General features: G+C 36.4%; 1 protein-coding gene across 2 annotated transcripts in view; it reads left to right on the plus strand.

The window, feature by feature from the left end:
- SAXO1 (stabilizer of axonemal microtubules 1) overlaps positions 1-27174 on the plus strand; it is a 110307-nt gene that overhangs the window by 51312 nt on the left and 31821 nt on the right. Inside the window, exon 2 of one of the 2 annotated variants that reach the window (XM_007499615.3) lies at positions 20821-20885. The exons of the other annotated variant lie outside the window; for it this stretch is intronic. The gene's annotated coding sequence lies outside the window, so the exon portion shown is untranslated. The remainder of the gene's footprint in view (positions 1-20820; positions 20886-27174) is intronic. 2 annotated transcript variants of the gene reach the window in all.

Consider the following 27174-nt stretch of genomic DNA (forward strand, 5'->3'; position numbering starts at 1 on the left):
CCTGTAGCACAATATTCCATTACATTTTTTTTTTACCACAATTTGTTTATCCATACACCAAATCAATGGGCATCTACTTTGATTCTAGTAATTTTTTCTTTTTAAAAATATTTTATTTTCCCAGTTACATGTAAAAACAACTTTCATTTTCTGAAATTATAAGATCCAAATTATCTTCCTTCCTTTCTTCCTTCCCCCCTCTCTGAGATGGTAAGCAATTTGATCTGAGTTATACATATATTATCATGCAAAACACACTGCCATATTGGTCATTGTTATAAGACCACATTCATATAAAGGAACCCCCCCAAATTAAATAGTAAATAAACTGATGTGAAAGATAGTAAGCTTTGATCTGATTCTTTCTCTGGAGGTCAATAGCATTCCTCATCATAAGTCCTTTAGAATTGTCCCAGAACATTGTATTGCTAAGAGTAGTGAAATCTTTCACAGTTGATCATCATACAATATTGTTCTTTCTATATACAGCATTCTCCTGATTCTGCTTATTTTGCTCAGCATCAGTTCATGCAGATATTTCTAGCTTTTTCTGAAATCATCCTGCTTATCATTTATGATACAATGGTATTCTATCACTAGCATATGCCACGATTTATCCATTCCCCAACTGATGGACATCTCCTCAATTTCCAGTTCTTTGTTACTACAGAAAGAGTTTCTAAAATATTTTTGTACAAGTAGGTCCTTTCCCCTTTTCTGTGATATCTTTGAGATACAGACCTAGTAGTAGATAAAAGGGTATGCACAGTTTTTTAGCTCTTTGGGCATAGTTCCAAATTGCCCTCCAGAATAGTCAGATCAATTCACAACTCTACCAGCAATGCATTAGTGTCTCAATTTTGCCACATCCCTTCCAAATATTTATCACTTAAATTCTAATGAAGGAAGGCAATACAAAAAAGGGAGCTGGCAAGGTAGGGGGGAAGCAAGGAAAGGTACCTTTGTAAGTCATGAAGGAGAAATCTGGAAAGTAAGTATCAGAACTGAGAAAAAAAAGTAAAAGGTGAAGATGGCAAGCCTGGGCACTACTTCAATATAAAGGTTTGGGAGGAATTCACCAATTTGAAGGAGTCTAAGAGGGTAGAAACATCTTCCAGAGTAGGAAATCTGCTGGGAGTTGGAGGGGAGAACTAGAGTTAGGAGCAGAGATGGGAGAAGAGAACGTATGTTAATATATTTAACTTAAAAAGCACTTATATTTTAAAGCACTATAAGATTATAATTATTACTATTGTTGAATTAAGTTACTGAAAGTCCCCTGGGTAGTAGTTATCATAGGCAGTTCTAGTGCTTGAGTCTCTTAGCTACTACTTTAGTGCTTTATCCACTAGTCTATGCTGATAATACACGAGCTTTTGAGATACAACCTATATGGAAGTTATGGGGGAGAAGGAGGGAAAGACAGTTTCATGTACTTTTGTAAAAAGTGGTACAAAACTATGTGTGCTAAAATGGAGGTATCAATGAAGCATGAAATAAGGATAGTATTAAAAAAATTCCAGAACAGGGCTAATTGCACTTTGATTACAGTCTCTAGAGGGTAATTCTTATTCCTCAGTAGGAAACCATGAGTAAGTCTGACCATTTAGTCTTGTGAAAATAAACTCTATTTAATTTATTGACACTTTAGACATACCTGCCAAATTTTAGCATACTTTTTTGACATGTGTCTTGCCTGATGTAGTCACTATGGTACAGTCTATATGTTTTTAAAGAAATTTTGTTTTGCTAAGGAATTTACTTAAATTGTTAAACCATATTGCACCTTGTTCTCATTAGCCCTTGGAACCCAGCTGCTGCTAGAGCAGGGCGGGTGGCGTAGACATTAATAGCTGCTGTTTAATAATCTTACCTCTTCCTATCAGGACAGATGATGGCTCCTGCTTGAGTTTAGGGTCTTAGCCTTGCCAAAATGGCAGCAATGTAGGCTGTATGTAGTTAGTGGACTCTGCAGGCACAAGCCCATCAGTCAGATTAGTTGAAAGGTAAATAATGGACTGTCATATTTGCACATAACTCAGCTTATCATAGGCACCATACACTGTTAGTTCAGGAAACAATCACTTTTTGAAGATTTCATTTTCTGTTTGAAATATATGATTAAGTATATAATATATGATAAAGACTTGACTTGTTTTTAGCTTACATTTCTATAGCATTCTGAGGCTTACAAAGTATTTTCTTCATAATAAGTTTTTCTTTACACAAGGATACTTTCTTTATATCATACAATCACAGAATTTCACAGTTGGAAGGGCTCTCTGTAGCCATCTGGTCCAAACCTTGTATTAAATCTAGTAAATATTCATTCAGTCTTTGCTTGAAGACTTCAACAGGGGAAATCCATTAACTCCTAGGGTGTTCTACTTTTGGATAGCTCTGGTAGGAAGTTTTGCCTGAAATTAAGGCTAAATTGACTTGTTTCAACTTTTTCTCACTGTTGCCCTTAACTTTTGGATAGCTCTAATTTTTTGAAAAAAATTTCCTTAAATAAGTCTAAATTGGACTCTCTGAAACTTGTTCTATCCAGTGTATCTAGTATTATGTTCTGGGTTCAGACAAAACAAATTTAATTCCTTATCTACCTGATTGCCTTTCAAGTGCTTGGATACAAGCTCTCAAGCCTTAGTCTTCTCTGGACCAGATTTCCCCAGTTCTTTTTAAGCCAGTCCTCATATGGCATGAATTTGAGGTTATCCCAATTGTCATAATCAGGCCATTTCTCCAATTTATGACTTTCCCCCCTCAACTATGGTGCCTCAGACTGAACACCTTACTCCTGGACTATGACAGTGGCCTGTTAGGCTCTCCTTTAAGTCTTTGCCCACTCTGGTCCATCCTCCACTTAACAATTAAAATGTTCTTTAAGAGGGGCTGAGTAATGTCAATGTCAACCTTTCTTATTTAATAAACTCCAGTGGCTCTATTATCTCCAGGATCCAAAATAAAATTATGTTTTGGCATGAAATCCCTTTATAACTTGGCCCCTTCCTACCGAATCAGCCTTCCTCTACTTTATTTTCTTTTTATTTATTTATTCATTTATTTATTTATTTATTTATTTTTCATTCATCTTTCATTTATTTATTTATTTATTTATTATTTTATTTACTTATAATATAATGGCACTCTTTTAACAGTTACACATATTCTATCATTCAATGACATTCTTTCTTGTTCCTTGCACAAAACACCCCATCTCCAGACTATGAATGTTTGTCTTAACTCATTCCATGCTTGGAATTTTGTTCCTCTTCATCTATGGCTTTTTGCTTCCATAAAGTCTTACTTAACATCCTATCTCCTATAAAGAAGTCTTTTCCAGCCCCTTTTAATGCTCAATAGTATTTTTCCTCTGAATGATCTCTAATGAATTCTCTTTTTAGTTTGTACAGAGTAGTTTATATGTTGCCTTCCCTATGTGGAAAGGAAACAAGACTGACAGTTTGTGGGGGAAGGGGCAACTGGGAGTGGCAGTTGGGTCTTGTGACTAGCACTTCCTTCCTACTGTGTGGGACTGGCTTCCTGGGGTTGGAGGAGGAAGGAGCTTGTCAGCCCAGTCTGGTGTGGTATGCCTCTTCTTGGTTCAGCCCGAAGATTCAGGCCCAATCACTTCTGAAGATTAGAACTGTTCTTGTTTGCTTTCTGTCTACTGCTAAGATTCTAAAAAGACAAAACTGGACTGATATAGAATAGACAGGAGTGGGAGAACCCTCCGCCAGCCTCTGGGGCCTGGCCTCAGGTCTGAAGCTGAGAAAAAACTCCAATGCCAACTGGTTATTAAACTTTATATTATTTGAATTCATAGTCAGATAAGTGGACTATCTTTTCTGGTCATAGAGGGAGCTGAACTTCAGTTCAGTCATTCAAAGACAAATAGACCTCTTTGGACCCCTGCTGTTTCCTCTCAGCAGGGGGCATCTCCCTCCTTTGCTTCACCAAGCAGTGATCCCTCTCTCCCTTCTCTCCTCCATACCCCATACAAACCTCCTATTATCCCATTTTTTCCAATCCCATTTCCTTTCCCAATAAATATTACAGCTATAAGACTGTGAACTTCTTAAGTGCTGGACTTTTTTTTTTAATCCTCAGTGTTTAGCTCAGAGCTTGGCAATATAGCAAATTGTTTCCTATGTGACTGTTGATTTCACTTGAGATATAATCTGACCAAGATAGAATACAGTAGAACTCTGACCTCTTTATTTCTGGAAATTAGCATGTGTTAAAATTCAGATCAGCATAGATTCTGAAGTTTTAAAGCTATATTTATGTTCAGCTAGCTAAAGAAACCAATGCAGAATAAGGGAGACTATTTTTGCTTTTTAATTGTAAGCTAATGAAATCACTGATATACCAAGAATCACTCTGGTCTAGTGGAATCCTCTCAGTATTATTGTGAAAAGTGACTTTAGGGGGCAGCTGTGTGGCTCTGTGAATTGAGAGTCAGGCCTAGAGATGGGATGTCCTGGGTTCAAATTTGGCCTCTGTAGTAAGGGATTTTTAGCAGGGACAAGCTGACAGCAAGAGATTCTGTAAACCAACATTCCACATAGAACTCTCAGGAGCTGGGGAACTAAGCACAGTGGACATGCCTAGGATGGATTTGAAAGACACTCCTATTGAAGATCCAGTCTTGGTTTTATTCACAGATGATTATTCATATTTGTGTGATGGAATTCGATGTACTGGTGCTGCAGTGGTCATAGAATTTGAGACACTGTGGTATGGCTAATTACCTAGTAACCTTAGTGCTCAAGGAGCAGAGTTGGTGGCATTGAAGCAAGCATGTCTTCTAGCTGATGGTAAAAGTACTAATATTTTTACAGACTCTTGTTATGCATTTTCAGTATATCATGCAACAGGGAAGATCTAGATACAATGAGGTTTTATTATTAGGAAATCATCAGGAAAACCAATTGCACATGCAGAAATAATAACTGAATTGTTGGATGCTATCCAAAAACTTAAACAGCTAGCGGTGATCCATTGTAGAAGTCATACTTGTGGCAGTGATTCAGTCTCTAAAGGAAATCAGAGAGCTGATATAACTGCTAAGTTTTCAGCCTGGAATTCTCCACTGTATATAATGAATTTGTCAACTATTGAGTCTGATGATTTAGAAAGAGCTTATGGAGGCTCAGAAATTCAGAAGTGGAAGGAGAAATTTGGAGTAAGGAAAGAACATGGAATATGGGTTGTAGACACTGGAAAACCACTGTTAGCAATAGATTTATATACCTATTTGTGTCAACCCATTCACACCAAAGGTCATTTTGGTACTCAAGCTGTAGTAGACTCTGTTAAAAGGCAATGGGTAACACCAGGAATAAGTACTATTGCAAATAAGATCTGTAGAAGTTGTTCTGTTTGCCAAAAATTCAATCAAGGTGCACTCAGAAAGAAAGGTTTGGGTGGTAGGCTTTTGGCATATTGTCCATTTGAAAGTTTGCAACTAGATTACAAGCATGCTCAAAGCTGGAAGATACAAATTTTGTCTTGTAATTGTTGATAGATTAACTACATGGCCTGAAGCTTTTCCATCTAATACTATTACAGCTAGCTTTGTGGTGCAAGTGTTACTTAAGGAAATTTTTCCTAGGTTTGGTGTACCAATTACCATAGATTTTGATAAAGGATCGCATTTTACACAAGATATCCTGAAAAGAGTCTATGAGAATCTAGGAATAAGACCTAAATATCATGTTCCTTATCATCCACAAAGTTCAGGTCAAGTGGAGCATGTGAAGAGGGAACTCAAGATTATGATGGGGAAAATTTGTGCTGAAACTCCTTTAAAATGGCCAGATATTCTTCCCATAGTTTTGTTTTCCCTACATACAAGACCAAGAGCAGACTTACCTATATCATTTTATGAAATGCTCTTTGGACATTTTCCATTGCAGGCAAAAACTTGTAAGACAGTTTATATACCTCTCTTAGGATTGCTTCATATTTAAGTGCATTGCAACAATGGCTTAGAGAACTACATGATATGGGAATATTGATCCAATCTGGTCCATTGTATTATTCTCTTCATAATTTTCAACTAGGTGACATGGTGTATATGAAAAATTTTGCAAAAACATCAGCAACTTAAAGGAGTTGGGTAGGTCCTTATACAATTGTGTTAGTTTCACCATCTTCTATGAAAGTATTAGGAAGAGATTCATGGTATCATTGTTCACATATTAAATTAGCTCATGGAATTAATAATGAAAGTATAGAAATTGTTGGAGAAGAAAATGAAGAAGAGTTCATGGAAAGTTGAGATTCATCAGTCACATAGAGCCTGCAGTCAAAAAGATCAGTAAGGAGTGGACCATTCCAGTGGAAGAGGACATTCAGATGGAAGAGGACATTTCAGGTGAAGAGGAGGATTCAGAAAATTGATAGACATTGTAAAAAAGACGGAAAGACTTATAATATTAAGTATATAAAGACTTTAAAAGGAATTTTTAATGAAGAGGAGCAAGTGATTGATGGACTAATGGTTTTAAGTATTTGGGTAATGTAATATAACACAACATGACATAGATTCATAAGCATTCATAAATACATTTTACTACTATGAATTTTGGAGAGGAAGAATTTTGCAAACAAGTTGAGAAGAGAAGAAAAATTTGAAGTTGTGGTAAGTATATTGCATGCAATGGTAACAACAGTAACATTGACAACACTAACAAAACAACATAACATAGCATGAATAACAACATAACAAAAACATATATACAAAAACATAAACATGGTTAGGATACATTGATTCACTAGTTGGATGAGTGCAACAATGTATAGCTAGATACTAAAAATGGTATAGTTAGTTATAAAGTGTAGTTAGTTACTAACAAAAAATAGCTACTTAGTTTAGAATAGTAATAGTATAGGTAGATAGGATTAGTTTTAGGAGAATTTAGGAAGATAGGGCTACAGAAAGATGGATTAGAGTTTAAGGTTGATAAGATAAGGTAAGATACTCCCAATACAAAATACATTACAACATAACAATATATAATACATAGCACATATGACATACAACATAACATCATTTATCATGCAAAATATAAATACACATGTAAATATATGCAAATAGTGTGTATTATAGTTAGAATTATAAAATTAATTGTATTATAGTGTATGCATATGTATATATGTAACATGTGTAAATATGAAGTATATAGATAGCATAATGCATATATTGTATACATGTATTATATGTATATATGTAAATAGATAATATTTACTAAGTTATTAATATAGAATAAGGTTATATTTAATTTTCATCTATTGTTAAATTTTTTTGCATAAGTAAATTTGGTTTGGATTAATTTTTTTGTAAAACTTGTGCAACATTGTATTTTCAAAATTTTGTCTAAGTTTGCTGTTTATGCATTGCAATAGTAGAATTTTCTATATTAGTTGATAAGAGTATTATTTTATGATTTTAATGTTTTGCATAAATTTGTATTTATCTTTTGATTTTAATGTTATTTGCTTTTTTTGATTTGCATATGTTTGATCTGTATTTTGAACTTTGTACTTGTTCATTGTATACTTAGCTTTTTTCATTTCCTTGACTAAAATCCCTAAAATAGGATAGTATTAGATAGGATAAGATAGTTGAGTGTACTTTATTTATTATTTTGGGTAGAAATTTTAGTTTAAAGAAAATATAAGTATGTTAGCACACAAATGCCAAAATAGTGTTTTCAACATGATTTTGGCTGTGTGCAAAGGGGGGACTGTAGTAAGGGATTTTAGCAGGGACAAGCTGACAGCAAGAGATATCCTGCAAACCAATATTCTACACAGAACTCTCAGGATCTGGGGAACTGAACACAAGCAGTTTCTGAGAGCAGTTGATGGTCTCCTCTGGAATAGAAAAAGGCTGCTGCTTTTTCTCTACATTCAGGAGAGCCAAGAGGGTTTCTGTCTGGTATTTCTGGGGTGGACCCAGAGAGCCAGTGATTTCCTCTTCTTTGGCTTTCTTGATATTCTGCCCATCCTTGCTGCTGTTGGTGCTGCTGCTGTCAAGTGGATTTCAACAGAGCTGTTACTGGGACTACTGCTTGACTCAAAGAGGACTCCTGGTTGTGAGATTCTTTGGCCCTTGTCCTTATTCCTACAAAACCCCCTTAGTCTTAATTACTACTGTAAGAATTTAGTTTAGTATAATTATAGAAGGTATAAGGGTTTTAATCTCTGTTTTGGGTTAGAAGTTAGGTATCCCCTAATTCCCTTTTTCCCCTTCCTCCCTTTAGCTAAATAAACCTGTTATTAAATATAGTTAATTTTGAGCCCTTATTTTAAACCACCTATTACACCTCAGAAACTTCCTTGCTGTGTGACCCTGGGCAAGTCACTTAACCCCCATTGCCTAGACTTTACCACTCTTCTGCCTTAGAACCAATACACAGTATTGATTCTAAGATGGAAGGTAAGGGTTAAAAAAAAAGGTGACTTTAGATAACCTATTTCTTTTAAGCTTGTTCTGTACTTTTTTAAAATTCAGAACACCTGACCATTCAAGTCTTAATTTTGTCACAAATTACCTTCACAACCTTATGTAAATAACTTCATCTATGACTCAGTTTCTTCTTTAAAATGTTTTATTGATACTTTTTCTTTACAACATCATTGTCAATTCCCAGTGATTTTTCATCATTCCTATTAGAACCTTCCATTATATAACAAAGGAAGACAGGTAAACAAATCAAAGCAGTACCTTGGCTTTCTAACTCTGTCACTGGTCTGCTATATCTCAACAACAGTTCATCTATTTGCAAAGAAAAAGGGAATCAGTATTAGTCTTTGTATTGATCAGAATTCTTATATCTTTCAGTATTGCCTTCCTCACATTATTATGGTCAATGTATAGAGTATTCTCTTGATTCTGTTTACTTTATTCTGGAACAGTTCAGACAAGTCTTCTCTTGTTTTTATGAATTCTTAATTTTTATTGTTTCTTTTGTAGTAGTATATTCCATTACATGGAGAACATCCCATTCCTATGGGGAATATTCCATTACATTTATATATTACAATTTGTTCAGCTATTCTTGAACTTCATTTTAAGTTCTTTGTTATTACAAAACTAATTGTATATATGAGATACTTCTGCCTCAGTTTCTGCATCTGTAAAATTATCTTTTCAGAGTTTTAAGGATCAAATCAGATCATAAATCTAAAAGTGTTTTTGCTAACTTTTGGTAGTATATATTTCTATCTAACTCCCTTTCATCATAATCTCTTCCCAGACCATCCTTAAATCCATTTAAAAATGGTAACTGAGACACTACAACAAAAAACCTCTCAGAAACTTGTAGAAGTATTTTTGTTATAGCTGATAACAATATACATTACATTATTATAAAAAATAAATGCTAGGAATTTAGGCATAGACAAATCAAGGAATGGAACTTTCTATCAGATTGCTAAACAAATAGTTGTTCTTCACCTAGCTTCCTTTTGCATAGGAGTCAGAGGAGTTTGGGTAAGCTACTTCTTTCCTGCCTGTCAGGCCTTTCTTATACTCGATTTTTAGTGAACATCACAGGTGGGTGTCATGAGTTTGTAGGATTAATGATCTGCTAAAAGTCGACTTTTTTTTTATCTTTTGAAGCTCTTTTGTAAGCTACAGATTGAAAAATATGACCTACCACAGCTATTTCCCCACACCCCACTTTATTTTGATCTCTATGCTTAAGCAAAACTCCCTTGAAGTTCCATACTTCCTACTGTTATTCCAACAGAATTTAAGCCAAAAGATGCCAGAAAGACATTTTGATGGATCAGTTCAGCAACCTCCCAGCTTGAGTATGTCATTTAGAATGATCCACCTGTCAGGTCAAAAGCCTAATTAAGCCAAAGTTAATGATTCTAATTTTTAAATCTTCAACTATAAAAATTAAAGATACTTAAAATATTTCAAACAGAATTCATTATTTTCTCTCCTCAAACCAGTTCTTCTTTCCAGTGACTACTCTCTTTCTTCCAGACACCATCATTTATTTTCCTAGTTTCTCAGGTTTAGAAATCTTGACGCAATTTTTGGCTTAATGCTTCTTCCTTCTCTGAATGTATGCAGTCTATCTTCTGGTTCTATTTTTTCTTTATTCCCAAGGTCTCTTACATTGATCCTCTATTTCCACTGACTGCTATCATTCTAGTACAGATCCTTCTCCCCTCTTCTAGGTTATTATAACAATGGCCTCTCTATCTCAGAACTTGCCTCTATTTTTTTTTTTGAGATTGCCACCAGGACAATCTTACCCAAGTACTACTTTTCCCATGGGATCTGAGGATCAGAGAATATCGAGCTGGGAGAGGGACTCATTCAGATCATCTAATTCAATTCTCCTAGTAAAATGATGAAAATGAGACGCATAGAGAAGGGATATGCACACACCCAATAAGTAATAGAGATCAGATTAGAATCCCAGGTTTTCTGACTTCAAATACATTTGTACTATGCCTGCCCTGTCATGCCATTCTTTTTATTCTGGAATCTACTTACCCTGTTGCTGTCCCCGTCAGGTTTGTTGTTTAGTCATTTCAGTCTTTTCCAACTCTTCTTGACCCCATTGGAGGATTTATTTTTGGTGAAGATACTGGAGTGGTTTGCCTTTTTTTTCTCCAGCTCATTCTGTAGATGAGGAAAGTGAGGCAAACAAGGTGACTTGCCTAGGGCCCCATAGCTAGTAGACTGAACTCAGTTCTTTGAACACAGATCTTCCTGACTCCAGGCCCAGCACTCTAGCCACACCACATAGCTTCCCCCTTTATCCTCATCAGGCTATTTCCTCCTTGCTTTCAAGGTTCTCTACAATCTGGTTTCACCTTTACTTAAATAGTTTTACAGGTATTCCTAGCTACTTCTAAATATGCTTTCTTCCCTCAAATTGGAGTATCCTCATGACCTTGTTGCACATTCTTAGCTTCATGTATTAATATTTTCTCTTACTGGAATATTGTTCTTTCCTTAAACTAATCTACATCTGCCTTATTATTCAAGGTCCATTGCAACATTCCACAAATATCGGTTGACTGATTTTAATAGAAACAAAATTTTAGTGTTATTGTTATCTCTTCATTTGTAACAAGCTCTACAAATACCTGTAAACAGTTACTTAGTAGTATAACTGCAATTTAGTGATATGATTGAGGGGCAACCTCTCTCACAAAGAACTCTGGCCCTTGACTGATGAAGACCATATTCATCCCAAGGAGAGCCTGAATCATAAAAGAGTGGGGTCAGACTTCTCTCACTCTGTCTCTTTGTCTTGTCTCTGCTCCAGAGTTCCTGGGGAAACATCTTAAATTAATTTTAGTTATGGTTCATGTCTTAAGATTTAAAAAAATGATTAATGGGCTCCCGTATAGGGAAAACAAAGATGCTCAGCATTGAGAATAGACATCAGGTATAGGAAATATTTATTTCCTCTACTTCAAATCTCAGGTTTTCAATGAAACTTTTTCTAATTTTTAGTATAAAGATGAAGTTCATGAACACAAGGAAGAAAACAGAGCTGTCCAACAATGGAATAAAAGTGAGCAGTCTTATCAATCAACAAGTATTTATAAGCATCTACCATGTCCTACTTTGTGCCAGGAACTGAACAAGGATCTAAGGCACAAATACAATAAATGTAATAATTACAATTTGCATAGCTTACATTCTAACAGGAGATGTTGAAGATATATACATAAATAGAGAATAAATATAATGAAAATACTTTTTCTTCCAGTCTCTGATAGTAAGGTGGCCCATTTTATTACCAAGGCCAACTTTTAACATGTACCTTTGATGTCATCTCTTCCCATATTTAACTGATCATTACCTTAATTGTTCACTCCTCTCAATCTTCAGTCTCCACTGGTTCCTTCTCTACTTCATTCAAATATTAATAAATCTGTCCTAACTTAAAAAGCTTTCATAAGAGCCTGCTATCCAGTCAAGTTATTGTCCTATATCTCCCTCTCTCAGTCAAAAAACCTAGAAAAATCTATATAGACTTATTCTTTTTTTTTACTCTTCAGTGTTTTGCCATCTGTTTTCTATCCTAATCAATCAACTGCAACTGTTCTTTCCAAAGTTACTATCTCCTAATTCTCCCCTTACATCCCTACCTTTTCCTTTTTATTTGGCTGGCTCATCATCCTTATCATAGTTCCTAATAGTTTGGTTGTACCCAAAAGCTCAGTCTTGGACCTTGGGGTATAACCTTATATCTGTTTTCAGTTCTCAGTGAATATTATCAGCTTTCACAGATTTAATGTTCTTTTTTTTAAAAAAACACTTTCTGTGTTAGTTACAATTCTCAAGACAGAAGGGCAAGGGCTAGGCAAACAGAATTAAATGACTTGCCATGAGTCACTAATGTTCATCTTAATACAGATAACTCCCAGAGGGTGTGTGTGTGTGTGTGTGTGTGTGTGTGTGTGTGTGTGTGTGTGTGTGATGTATTTATATGTTCTCTAGGAGTCTCACTCTTGAGTTTTTGTCCTATATGGCTAATTGCTTATTGGATATTCCAAGTATATGTCTAGGAGAATTCTCAAACTCATTACTTAAAAAAATGAATTCGGGGGCAGCTAAGTGGCTCAGTGGATTGAAAGCAAGGGCAAGAGATGGGAGGTCTTGGGTTCAAATTTGACCTCAGACACTTCCTAGTTGTATGACCTTGGGCAAATCACTTAACCCCTCATTGCCTACCCCTTACCACTCTTCTGTCTTAGAACTAATACACAGTATTGATTCTTAGATGGAAGGTAAGGATTTTTTAAAAAAAGAACTCATTATTTTTCCCTGTCTTTACCAATGTGTTCCTCTACTGAACTCTATTTCTGTTGAGTACACCACCTTTATTCTTGATTTCTAGGTTTATAACCTTGTCATTAACCTCAAGTTCTTCCTCTCCTTCATTCCATGTATTCAATTAGTCAAATCTTGTTTCTTCACCCATAACACTCTTGAATTTATCCCTTTTCTCTCTTCTCAAAGTCACCACTTTAATTCAGACTCCTTTGCCTGGATTATTACAATGACCTTCTCTTGGGTCTTCTTGCCTCAAGTCTTTCTCTAGTCCAGTCAGTCATCCACATAGATGCTAAAATGATATTCCTTAAGCGCAGACCTGACCACTACTCATTAAACTCCAGTGGCTCCCTATTGCCTCTAGGATCAACTAGAAGCCTTTAAAACCCTTCAGAATCTCACCTAACCCCTCTGCCACTGTTTAAGCCTCATCATACATTATTTTTTTTTATCATACTTCAAACTCTTTTTGTTGCACTCAAAAAATGGCCAAAGCCATCTTAGATGAAAGGAGATTCCTCTCATGTGGTACTCTGTTTCCTATCTCTGTGCCTTTTATCTGGCAATCTTCATCTGTTCCTTATAGAATTCCTTTCTTCCTTCAAAACACAGCTCCAGCATCACATTCTACATGGTACCTTTCCTGATCCCTCACTAAATGCTAGTGCCGGCATTCATTTATTTTTTATATACTCATATATGTATGGTTACATATATATGTATATATATTCAAGTTGTCTCCAAACTTCCTGGGAGGAAGGACTATTTCACTTTTTGACTTTTATATCCTGTACCTCGCAGAGTACTTGTCATGATAGCCATGCAAACAATGTTCTCATTGCCAAGTGCTTGAAACTGACATTGCCATTGGGGTGGGAAGGGGAAAAAAATCTCTCTCTCTTCCTTGATCAGAATCCAAAGAAGAGGAAATACTGGAAGGTATCTCAAAGGAGAAAGAGGTGGAGCTGGTTCATCTCAGCACTTCTTGCAACCCACTAGGCTTGGCAGCTTCTTCTGGCTCTGTAGCCAATCATTTTTTGATGTTCCTTATTTGTGAAAAGTCATGTGTTGTAGCGCCATTTCACCAAAGAGCATTGTTGCTCGTCAGTGTGCATGTCTCACTCCAGGGATACCCTCTGTTAGAGTTAATTAAAATGAATGGCATTTCCTTTGAATTCCTTAGACTTCTGAATCTTGACAAGGTCTCCTATTAAAAAACTTTACTAACCTGACACCTTATTCTGAAAGAAAGGTAGTAATTTTAGTCCTTTGGTCCTGTAAGTTCAAATAGAACTATTTTTTTTTCAACTTGGATATTTTTTATTTTGTATCTTTGTTTATTTTAACAACACATTTCCAGATAAGTTTTCCAAAGTTATATTATTCATACTGTCTCACTATCTTTTCCCTTCCCCCTCCTGGAACTGACAAGCAATTCATTCTGGGTTATACATATATTATCACATAAAACGTTTGCTATTCATTTTTATAAGTAAATAATCTTATAAAACCAAAACCCCAAATCATATACCCAAATAAACATGATAAATCATATGTTTTCATCTGCACTTTTACTCCAACAGCTCTTTTTTTAAAACCCTTATCTTCTGTCTTAGAATCAATACTATATATTGGTTCTAAGGCAGGAGAGTGGTAGGGGCTAGGCAGTGGGGGTTAAGTGACTTGTATAGGGTCACACAGCTAAGAAGTGTCCAAGACCAAACAGTTATTATTTTAGAGGTGGATAGCACTCTTTTTCATAAGTCCCTCAGAATTGAGCTGGATCATTGGATTGCTGTTAGTAGTAAAGTCTATCATATTTGATTGTCCCACAATATTTCAGTTACTATGTAGAATGTTCTCCTGGTTCTGCTTATTTCACTCTCAGTTCACGTGGGCCTTTCCAGTTTTTTTCTGAAATTATTCTGTTCATCATTCCTTATAGCACAATGGCATTCCATCACCATCATATTCCCAGATATAACTTTTAAAGTCGTTTAAAGATTTCTGATATTAATTTTTGACAGCAACTTTCTTAATAATTTGACTTAAAATAAGTCTAAGGAAGAATATTTACTCCGTGATAAAAAAACAATGCTGGAATCAAGAAAGCAAACTATACACTGATCATTAAGAAATAGACCTTGCTGTGGAATGAGCTAGTGCAACTTCAAAACATTTACGGTTCAAATTATTGGAGAAAGTTTTTATAGTAACTATTTAGCACAGTCTTATGCCAAAAACAAACAAACAAAAGGACCAAAGTTGGACGTGGGGTATGGGGGAGGTATGTGATGCTACAATCTTCTCTATGGCAAGAGATTCCTAGGAAAGAGAATTATTACAATACTTTATCACACTTGGCAAAAAGAGGAAATTTAGAGCGGTGCTCCAGCATGTACACATGTTCTACAAGTTCTACATCTGGACCTGATGCTGAGTGAATAAAGTGTTCCGAATTATCGACAGACTCACAGATAGATAGTAATTTGGAGGGCTGGAGAAAATGTGAGAGAGTAAATGGTCTAGACTTACTAAGTTTCCCAGTTAAGCCAGGATATTGAGAAAATTGAAAATTCAGAAGGATAGAGGCTTGGGTTCCATTTTTTTCACCAGAAGCTAGAAGTAGAGGTGTGTATATGTATGTGTGTGTGTGTGTCCATGTGCATATGGGGAAGCTCACTGGCTACTAGAGAAATAGACTCTCTCTTTACCAGCTTCCATTTAAGTGTGATTTCAGAACCATATGGTTTTTTTCAGTACTTTGGAAAATGTATGTTGAAGAAGGAAAATTTATCATGCAAAATGTAAGATTATAACCACAACATTCAGAAAGGGACTTTTGAACTTCATAGGAGCTGCAATTAACCTTGTAAAAATTGCCCGTGAAAGTCTTGGGTAGCTACAATCAAATATACTTAGACTTCTCTTTTCCCAGAGGAATAGTTGCTTTTACTGCACATTTTAAAGTTTTATTTAAAAAACATCCAATATCTTAAAACAAAATGTTGTACATTCCACAAGCCTTCACCTACAATGTGTTTTCGTTTTTCTCAATCTTATTACCAAATTTCTGGGTATGATACATGCTGATACACTGCATATGGAAGGTTTTATCCCCCTCTTACTGCTTAAAATGTACAGCAGCTCTCCCTGATCTTTCTCTATCATTTTCTGTGATTCTTGATTGTACCCTGGCTTCTGAGTCAGGGAGGTTTAGACTCTTAGAATGTCAGCAGTTCCAGAGACTTTAGACTTGGAACACAATGTCAAAGTTGACAAAGGCCTCAGAACTTATACACAGAATGTCAGAACTGGTGGAGATCTTTGAACATGCAGCATAAGATATCACAAGAAGAAAAGCTCTTTAGAACCTGGAAATCAAACCTGGAAAATACAGTTGGACATAGAATGTCAGAGCTAGAATGGATCTTAGGAAATATTTAGTCCTACTTTTCCATGTTAGAGAGGAGGTCAGTGAAGATTAGGGAAGGAAAAGGTCACATCACTAATTGGGTACCTCAATAGCATGACTGCACCAGTCTTATTTTATTTCTATATTACCCTATTTATTGCCTCTGCAAAATTATAAGCTAGGTTTTGGCAGATTTGTGGTTTTTGAATGATCCCTAGTTGTAATGTTCTTTTAATATATACTCTTTGGGAGTATCTCATCAGTGATTGTGTCTATTTTTCTGTTACATGGAAACCCTGGCTGATTAATATTTAGGGAGAAGACCTCTACAGAAGATCCAAAAGCTTCACGGAATTCAAAAGGATTTCAGTGCCACTGTTGAAACCTGACAAATGCTTTTGCTTGGATTTGTGGGGTCAGAGGAAAGCTCTGTACATTTGTTTATTGCTTCTGATCTCGCTCTTGCCCTTCAGTCTTCTTCAGTGCCATGCTCTAAGCCTGGAATGTCTACATTTTCTCAATTCCCTTGTTCAAAGAATTTTTAAAATTCCAATAACTTTCAAAGCAAAGTGTTGATTTACTTTGAATAATGCTCCCTCTAAACATCTATCTCTTTTCTTTTGGAGTTCTGAGTAGATCATGTTTCATGAAAGTAGGCAACACCTTTGATCAATGCATGCCTCCTTCTTTAGGTATGCCTCTCTTGGTAATTATAATCAGATGATCAAAAGATTTTCATATCTGCAAATTATGGGACAGATAACCTCATAGTCAAAACTTCGATGTCCCTAAATATAATGGATATAATATAATAAATAGCTAACATTCATATAGTGCCTATGATGCACCAGGCACTGAGTTCAACACCTGATCATTATTCTCTCATTTGATCCTCACAACAACCATAGACTAGGTAGGTAGGTGCTATTTCATCCCTATTTTGTAGGTGAGGAAAGTGAAGCAAAGAGAGGTGAAGTGAACTTGCCCCAGGTCTCAAAGCTTGTAAATGTCTGAGTTGGAATTTGAATTCAGATCTTCTTAATTCCAGGTCCCAATGATCACCACAGTGACACCTAGCTGCTCCTGCCTCTGGTGTTGGGCATGAAGATACATTATCAATGATGACTTATATTAGAAGTGGCATTTATTTTCCAGGAAATGTAGGATTGTAAGAGATGAGTTGGTCATATAATGACAGGGAAAGGTAGCAAATGAAGTCAAAGTACTTCACTGCTACCATGGAATGTTGAATGACCCAGAAGGAAGAATCCATAACTGAGTAGATGTTTTCTAGAGGGAGGACATGAACAAAAGTGAAGGTGTAGGTGTGTTGTGATATATGCCAATGGAAGGTGTGTCTATATACATCTCTCTCTCTCTCTCTCTCTCTCTCTCTATATATATATATATATATATATATACATACATATATATATATGTATGTATAAAATCATAGATCTAAGAAAACTGCAAAGTACAGTAGAAAGAGAACTGAACTGGGAATGAGAGAACCTTGGTTCATATCCTGCCTCTGTCACTTACTAATGTGCCCAAGTGATCATGAACTAGGTCATATAAGTTTTTGGGATCCCAATTTCCTATCTGTAAAATGATTAGGTTTGACTAGATGGTCCCTTCCAGATCTAAGTCCATGATATTCTAAAATATTAAAGTATTTAAATTATGAAAGCAAATATAAGGCATACTTCAAACACTGTCCATTTCATTTTGTTTCTTTTTTCTGCTTTTTTTTTCTTTCTTTCATTTTTTTTTTTGGTAGAAGGAAAATGAGTGGGGGAGACAGTGGAGTGATGGAAAAAGCACTTGACTTTGGGTCAGATGCACCAAGTTTGAGTACTGGTTTCACCATTTGCTGTGTAACCTTGCTCATTTCACTAGCCTCATGAACTGCAATTTCCTCGAACAATATAATAGTGATAGTAATATTTACATGAAGATTCCAAGAATTCTAAGAATTCCCAGTGATTAGGAGAGGGAGCATTCTAGGAATGGAGGGAAAGCCAAAGAAAAGGCACAGAAATGATGAGTGAGAGAGTATCATATGTAAAGAATAGGCCAGTGTGGCTGGATTGTTGAGTGGGTAGATAGGGAAAAATGTGTAAAAAGGTGGGAAGAAAAGGGTTTTAAAAGGCAAACATATTTGATTCTAGAGGCAACAGAAAAACACTGGAGTTTATGGAGTGTGCAGGTGACATGGTCATGTCTCTGATGTAGAAAATCTACTTTGGTAGCTATGTGGAGGATAGATTGGGACAGGAAAAGATGAAAGGGGACCAATCAGGAGGTTCTTGTAATGGTCCAGTTGAGAAATGATAAGGACATGAATTTGTATGGGGTCTGTATGAAGGGAGAGTAAAAGGCCCAAGTCAGAGACGTGGAAAATGATTGAACTGTTAGAACTTCAAGAGAGAAGAGTCAGCTCTAGGATAGGGGTGCCATGATATCAGAGGATCAGTGCCAGTGACCAGTGTAGATAGAAGAGGAAATTTCATCATCATGAGATCTGAGTTTTAGTATTGAAAGAGACCTCAGAGGTCATGTTGTGTAGCCCCCCCCCTCATTTTACAGAAGTAATAAAAAGTCTAAAAAAGAGCAAGAAGAAAGGAAAGAGAAGTATACTGAGAAAGCAGGTGCCCAAGGGGCTCTCAGTAACACTACTACCTTCTTCCTTGATTTCTTCTGTTACCTATTTCTCATATACCTGTCTGCTTTCAGATCTGTGATATTACTTGCCACACTCTTTTGTTGGGTCTCTTGTGTACTAGTTGAAAGTTCAGAAGAGTCAGGACCAAGAATATATTTGATTTAAGGTTGCAGATTCATGAGAGCAAAATCTGGATCATAGATCTCTTTCAGCACCCAGTACAGTACTCAGCCCATTGTTGTAGGTGCTTGAGAATGTGTTTGTTGTATTGAATTGGTGTAGAGGCAGTGGCTATCACTTTCCCACCCTACATTCTTGTGGCCCTAGCGGCCAAGAGGACCATTTAGATATTCATTTGATTCTCTAAATCCCAGGCTTTTGGCATGAGGGTTAGAATTGGAGGAGAGAGACCATACTCATTTTTGATTTACATATTTAGACCCCCAGTTTCTGAATCCTCTTTTTTTGTCCTTCATTTGTAACAATAAATAAATTGTATTGTTCTTAGTGGAATAATCCAACAAACCATCAATTTGTGAAACCTTAAAAGAATCTCCATTGAGAACTACATTATCAAGTTCATCAAAATCTGAAAACAATTTTCTGTTATTCGTAGAAATAGTAGAAGATTTGAAGTGAGAAACAAACAAACAAAAATTCCAGAGTCAGCCTGGGAGAAAGAAATCAGAGAGCAGAGTATTATTTTAGTTAATCTTTCTTTTTCACAAAGAAGCTTACTTTTCTCTCTTACATGATGTGAAAAATCAAAATGTGGATTCATACCAGTGCCTGTCTGTTCTCCCCTAACACCTCTTTGAGTCCTACTACTTTGCCAGCATCTGGGAGGTCTAATAAGAAACTCTTTTTAAATTCTATGCATTCTTCCAGAAACCCAAAGGGTTTAACAAGTACTGATTTCAGCTGAAAACCCCTCCCTTACCACCCTCTCTCTACTCTCCAAATCAGCAGAATTTCTACAGTGGTAGCATTTTCCTAGAACCAAAAATTCTTAATGTGTTTTTCAAGTAATGAAATCAAATCTGTAACTTATTTTTAGTTAATTGGCAATTAGTGGAGCTTAACATCTTTGCCAGGAAGCAAGTTAGTATATGATATTTAATGATAAGTCTTAATTATTTTCTAATGTTTTATTTTATGGAATAAATTTAGCAGTATCTGGAAAAGATAGCAATGGCTAAAAAAATGGAAAGGAATATGGCTGAGAAGGAGATTATTTTAAACTCCTTTCCTTTTAAGAAAGCCAAATTCAGATTAATTGCAATGCCCAACTTTGTTCCTGAGAGCAGACTTTGAAGTACATTTCTCACCTCTTAATTAAATATTGGGAACACTTGCTATCAGTTATTAGCCTTTTTCTACCTTTCCTTTGGAGGATTTAATGGTAGGGGATATATTGAGAGTGACTGGTGAAACAGAAGGCAGTCATAAAACTTATTTAAAAATTCCACCAAGATTGAATGGCAAATGTCTAAGGAAAAATTTAGGGAGACTGAAGTACAATTTGACATGTTGAGTACAACAAAGCAATGAGGTAATCTCATTCTTTCATTTCAGCTGTAGTGACTGTTAAATGCAGAAACCAGCCTTCTGCCTTTTGGTGTGGTGGTGGGGGCATAACAGTGACATCAGTATCTAAGAATCAGGCCCTTATTTAAAAATATTTATGGCACTTGGAGGAATAAAGTTGAGTGAAATAAAACTTTCACTCTAATGTTGCTTCACTCATTGGTATAGAGGATTTTTCATTTTGAAGGACAGTGTAATAATTGTTTTGGGGTAGGAATGGGGGAGCTGTCTGAAGGTAGAGAGAAACCCTTGATGTGTCAAAGAGAGAACCACAAATTAGCATTCGTCCACAACTATCAATAAATATTTTTCTCTGGGCAGGTGTTGGACTTTTGGAACAAATTGGAATTGCTAAGGAGAAACATGCCAAGATGAGATACCAACAGGTACAATTTATAATAGTAAAGTCAATGACACAGCAGAAGTAGAAGGAGTCCTACTGTTTGAATTGGAAACCAAATCGACCCTTGCCTCTTGAATTCCTCCAGTTTTTTGTCAAGGAGTCCCCCTGGTCTCTTTCACAGCAGGCAAGTCGTGTTAGAGAAAAGTGACCATATTTCATATAAGGATGGGGCTCGACCCAGGGGTAGGACCACAGGTGGATGGGATAGAGAGGAGAAGATGAGAAGAACTGACTCTGAGACAGCCCTCAGGCTATGGTGGTAGGGCAAGAGCCTTGGGAAAACTTTACTTAGGGGAACTTAGGCAAGGAATGTTATTTGGCAGCAAGCCCAAAGCTGGGAAGTGTCTTTCCTTGCTTGGGTCACCTCCAAGTTTCCCCCACTTGACAATATAGCAAACTTCTAACACCACCTTGTACCTTTCATATAGCATTTGACTAATACATGTTTGATGAGTGAATAAATGGGTGAGTCCCCTTGTTGAACTAACATATGTAATATATATATATATATATATATATATATGCAATTTAGCTGTGATAATTAGCAAAAAAAGCAGCTCACAGCTTCACAGAAAGAAGACTAAAGACTTCCATGACATATGAATGAAAAAACGATTTAAGAGGTTTCTGATATCATGCATGTGAAAAGGAGGTGGGCAGCAGGAATATTTCCTTCCTTCCTTCCTTCCTCCCTCCCTTCCTTCCTTCCTTCCTTCCTTCCTTCCTTCCTTCCTTCCTTCCTTCCTTCCTTCCTTCCTTCCTTCCTTCCTTCCTTCCTTCCTTCCTTCCTTCCTTCCTTCCTTCCTTCCTTCCTTCCTTCCTTCCTTCCTTCCTTCCTTCCTTCCTTCCTTCCTTCCTTCCTTCCTTCCTTCCTTCCTTCCTTCCTTCCTTCCTTCCTTCCTTCCTTCCTTCCTTCCTTCCTTCCTTCCTTCCTTCCTTCCTTCCTTCCTTCCTCATTTTCCTGCCTATTTCTCTGCCCTGAAACTAAGAACCAGAACTGCTTATGGGAAATAAGAATCACTAGTCAAAACCAGCAAAGGGTGTCCTGTAATCTCTTTCTGACTAGTGGTCTGCCTCCTTTATCATCTTTGGGCTCAGATTTCCCCAAACTCTTGCTGTTGTAGTCACGTCTGAGGCCCACTGCTAGTGTTGCCTCTATGTGTGTGTGCCAAGGCTCTGCTTCCAACATATCCTAAGTTGTCTTAGACTGGAAAGTGGTTCAAAGGACAGATTGGAGAGGTCTGAGAAGAGAAGTAGAAAGTAGGAATTTATGACAATATATCACTGAGACAGGTGGCAATGAAAACCTATAAATGAATAGTGGCAGGGAAAATTAAAAAAATCAAGGATTTATTAAGCACCTACTTTATGCCAGGGAACTGTGCTAGATGCCAGAGATACTAAGGCAAAAATAAAAATAGAAACAGTACTTGTTCTCCAGGAGTTTCTATTCAACAGGAAGAGCTTACCAACAGGAGATGTGGAGTTCTTTCAACAAGATATAGATTTTTATGTGAAAGATGAGTGTTTTCTTTTCCTGTTTCCCACATGTAAAATTCTATTCTCACTATAGCCCATTCCTCCTGTGAGCAATAACTCAAGGGTCCAAGGTCAAGAAGTCTTTAAAAATTGAGAATATATGTCATTGTGGTATGGTAAACGAGTGCCAAGCACGGAATTAGGAAAGATTTTAACTTGAATTCCATCTCTGATACTTACTATGTGACTTTGAGCAAGCCATTTAGCTTCTCTGAGCCTCAGTTTACTCTTCTATGAAATGAGGGTAATAATACCTATGATTCCTATTCCTGAGCACTCTGTGAATCTTAAAGTGCTTTATAAATCGGTGGTGGTGGTATTATTATTATCATCATTCTTATTATCACTAAATTTGTCATACTTTGCTTATGTGGGTGTCCAGATCTAAATAACAATTCTTCTGATTTAAGTTTGGACGAATAAGTTTTTATTTACAGACAGAAGGTAGGAGAAATTTGTGAAGCGCTATTGTCTGGTTTTATTTGAAATTCAGCATGCCAGATTTTTAAAGAAGAGAATAATAAGTTCATGAGATCCCTGATTTCTGGAGGATACCAAAAGGTCATGGTTAGATCAAGCATATTATAGCTGACATAAACCTCAGAATTCAAGGAAGGAAAATTCCTGCTGTTATTCCTTCTACACATGGTGTCAGCATAGATTGTGATCATGTTCTATCCCTAGTGGTTCAATACTTCAAAGATATGTAATTTCATCTGGGTGGGTATTCCCTTCACTTCACTTTCACAATTCAGATTGAAACCCCCTGTACTCTGGAGTAGATTTTTTTAAAACTCTTACCTTCTGTCTTGAAATTTATAATAAATCTAATATTTATAATTATAATGAATAAATATGTCAGTTGCAAGGCAGAAGAGTTGGTAAAGGCTAGGTAATAGATTTATCAGATTGAATTGCCCACAGTCACACAGGTAAGAATGTCTGAGACCAGATTTGAATTTAGGATCTCCTATCTCCAGGCATGGTTTTCAATCCACTGAGCCACCTCGCTGCCTTGAGTAAACGTTTTTGAAAGTGGCCAAAAAAAATCATTCTGTCACCAACCCAACGATCAGTGGTCTCTGAATTTATTTAGTTCACATTATAGAAAAAAATCTATATAAGAAACATAGAATGTATCATGGTACCCATACTTTGAAGCTTTTCTTGTCTAGTGTATGAGGTGTTCAAGGAGGACTAGAACATCTAGTATGAAGATTTGCCAAGCCCTTTTTGATGCCACTCATCCACCTTTGGTGTCAACCTTTCACTCAATTCTCACCTATGGCTCCAAGATGTGTAGCAGCCAGCCACAACCTGGGAAAACTGTCTTGGCAAGATGGGATAAACCAGATTGAGGGTAACCAATGGGTCTCTAAGCTATTGGTGAATTAGGAAGATATCTAACCCAGACATGTGAAGGCTTCTCTTGTCAGAATGGGCACATGAGAACAATTTTTTCCAGTGGCTGTGAAGGTGGCTGAAGAAGGCACTATGTAGTATTTAGAACTTGGTCAGACATGGAAGATACCAAGGTCATCCACTTCATCCTGGGACATTGACAGTCATCTTGATTTTTGTCTTGCCACTGAACTTGGATGAGTTTGGAAGAGAGAATGAGGCTGTCAATTTTGTGCAACACTGCCTCAGTAAAATCCAATTCACTTTCAAATCAAAATATCTCCCTGTGATGTCATTATTTATCTTCTAAATAAAGGAAAAACAACAGTGTAACCCTTGGTCTAGTTGATACACATTCTCATTGATTCCCCAGGATTCTGGGCTTATCTGGATTGGGTTTGAATTTAGATTTTGCTGATTCCCAAGAGGCCCTTATCATTTTCTGTGGCTGCATAGCCTCACCTAGAGTTTTTTCAGGAAAATTTCAAAACATATATTGAATATAACTTGTTTCAGTTTTCCCCAGGGTAATTTGTATACAGGCACTCAATATACTGAATGCATCTTAAGTATGGGAGAGTTTTAAAAAAATTTATCCCACTGAAAATGGGATGAAAAGATGAAAAGGACACTATGGAATGCACAGGAAGATACAATTTTTACAGGACCTCTAGTACCTCTGACTCTGGTTAAGTCACTTAATCCATTGCCTAGCCCTTTACAGCTCTTCTGTCTTGGAACCAATACATAATATTGGTTCCAAGACAGAAGGAAAGGATTTAAAAAAAAAGACTTCTAGTATCCCCAAGAGGTTCAGATTCCCCTAAGTCAAATTTACTTTGAAACTTCTAAATGAGAAATCTCCTTCCTATTAGAAGGAGATTCCCAATATGCACTATCTACAGATTTCATTGACTTGTTTTCCAACTAGGAATTTTTTTTTCTCTTTGAAGCTGGGGCTTATAATTTGTGTGTGTGTGTGTGTATGTGTGTATGTGTGTATGTGTGTGTGTATGTGTGTGTGTGTGTGTGTGTGTGCATGTGCATGTTACAGTTTCCTTTGGAACTGTGGGGAAGATTGTGGATCTTTCCTTGTTGTTCCATTGTTCAGTCATGTACAGCTCTTTGTGAACCTATGGACCATAGCACACCAGTCTCTTCTATCTTCCACTTTGTCTTGAATTCTGTACAAGTTTATATTCATTGTTTCTATGACATTATCTATCCCTCTCATCCTCTGCCATTCGTTTTCCTTTTGCCTTCAATCTTTCCCAACATCAGAGTCCCTTCCAATGAGTCCCATCTATTCATTATGTGGCCAGAGTATTTAAGCTTAAGCTTTAGTATTTGACCTTCCAGTGAAGAGTCTGATTTAATTTCTTTAAGTTCTGACTGGGTTATCTTCTTGCTGTCTAAGAGACTCTCAAAAATCTTCCCTAGCACTGCAACTTGAAGGCATCAATTACATAGCAATCAGCTTTTCTAATATTTTAAAATGTATAAATAAAAAATGTAGGGTTACAAAGGAAATCAATTACATTGAAATACAATTATGAAAATATTAAAAAAAATTCACTGACCCTAGGCTAAGAACCCTAGCTCTAGAAAATTTGACCCTTACATTCTTGAACTTGAGTATCCTCTTCAACATGGGGCTACCTAGAAGTCAATACACAAAGTTAGAGCTAAGGAAATTCTTCTGGATAGGAGGCTAGATTCCAGTATTATACTGCCTAGGGAATTTAAAATCCTTTTCCTCTATCGAGGAGTTAAGTTTCATGAGCAATGTCCAAGAGTAAAGCTTTAAGGTCTCATGTAAACCCTTGTTTAGTCTCTTACCTGTGCTTCTACCTCAAATTTCCATTAATGTTTCTTCTTTTACACCTCACTTTAATACTGAAGGGATGGCTTTTCCCATTGGGTGAAGAGAGTAACAGGCCATCTCTTAGAGTTTGTCTATCCCCCTGAATCTCTGTCAATTAAATCATCTTGAGTTTTTGTGACTGGACAACAAGGCATGCTCATATTCTACTGGGAGGTATTTTTTAGATAATAATAGTAACAATAATAATGATCATAGCTAGTGTTTACATAGCACTTAAAGCTTAACAAAGTACTATATATTTTATCTACATTTGATTTTCAGAACAACCCTAGAAGCCAGATACTATTATAAGAAACTGGGGCTAAGAAAGGTTAAAAAACTTGCCCAGAGTCACATAAATAGTAAGTAACTGAAGCAAGATTCAAACTCAAGTTTATTTTCTGATTGTCCAACCCAGCATTCTATTTCTAGACACCTTTAGACGTAGGACCAAACCATGCAAGCTCACTAAGTTGATTGGAGAGGTCACCAATTTGTTGTTTAGTCATTTTCAGTTGTGTCCAATTCTTTGTAACCCTATTTGGAGTTACCTTGGCAAACATATTGGAGCGATTTGCCATTTCCTTCTCCAGTTTATTTTATAGAGAAGGAAACTGAGGCAAACTGGGTTAAGTCACTATAGAAGTTCTAGGTCCTACTCTTTATCCATTGCACTGCTTGGTAGAACTTGCCTTATTTAGTGCTCAACAGACCCAGACTTAGAGAACCCCAAGTCACTTCAGTGCCATGATGGAAGCATCAGAGTACATGATAATCAAATTAAAGCCCTGTGATTTCAATATAAGTTGACATTTTTTAGTGGCTGCTCTAAGATAGCCATATAACAAAATGAGGAGAACATTGATATTAAAAAGACAGACTTTTCACCAGTGACCAATTTGAAATAATTTATATTTCAGTGATTTCTGTGTGTTGTGGTGGCTCCATGGATAGAATGTTGGGTGTGAACTTGAGGTCTTAAGTTCAAATCTACCTTTAAACATTTACTGGCTGTGTGAACCTGGTTAAGTCATTTAAAGTCTCTGTTCCAGTTTCCTCATCTGTAAAATGGTGATATTAAAACACCTCCAACAGTTATTTTGAGTATAAAATGAGATGAGATTTGTAAAGTAGTTACTAACCTTAAAAGCAAAAAAACCCCAACTGTATAAATGCTAGTTATAGTGATAATTTAGGTGAGGAATGAAGAGGGCTTAAACTAAGTAAGATGATAGTTTAGGAGGAAAGATAATGAATTAAGTTTTAGACGTATTGTGTTTAAGATGTTTCTGGGACATGCATTTTGAATGTTCAATATGCAATTGGTGATGTGTGGGACTAAAGCTTAGGGGAGAGACTAAGGCTGGATATACATTGGGGAACTATCTGCCTAGGTCCCATGGGAGCTGATGAGGTAACCATGAGAGTATAATAGTTCCAGCAGTTTTTTTTCCTAGCTCCTTTGGAG

The sequence above is a fragment of the Monodelphis domestica genome, chromosome 7 (assembly GCF_027887165.1).
Source record: "Monodelphis domestica isolate mMonDom1 chromosome 7, mMonDom1.pri, whole genome shotgun sequence".
In the NCBI taxonomy this organism is placed as follows: Eukaryota; Metazoa; Chordata; class Mammalia; order Didelphimorphia; family Didelphidae; genus Monodelphis; species Monodelphis domestica.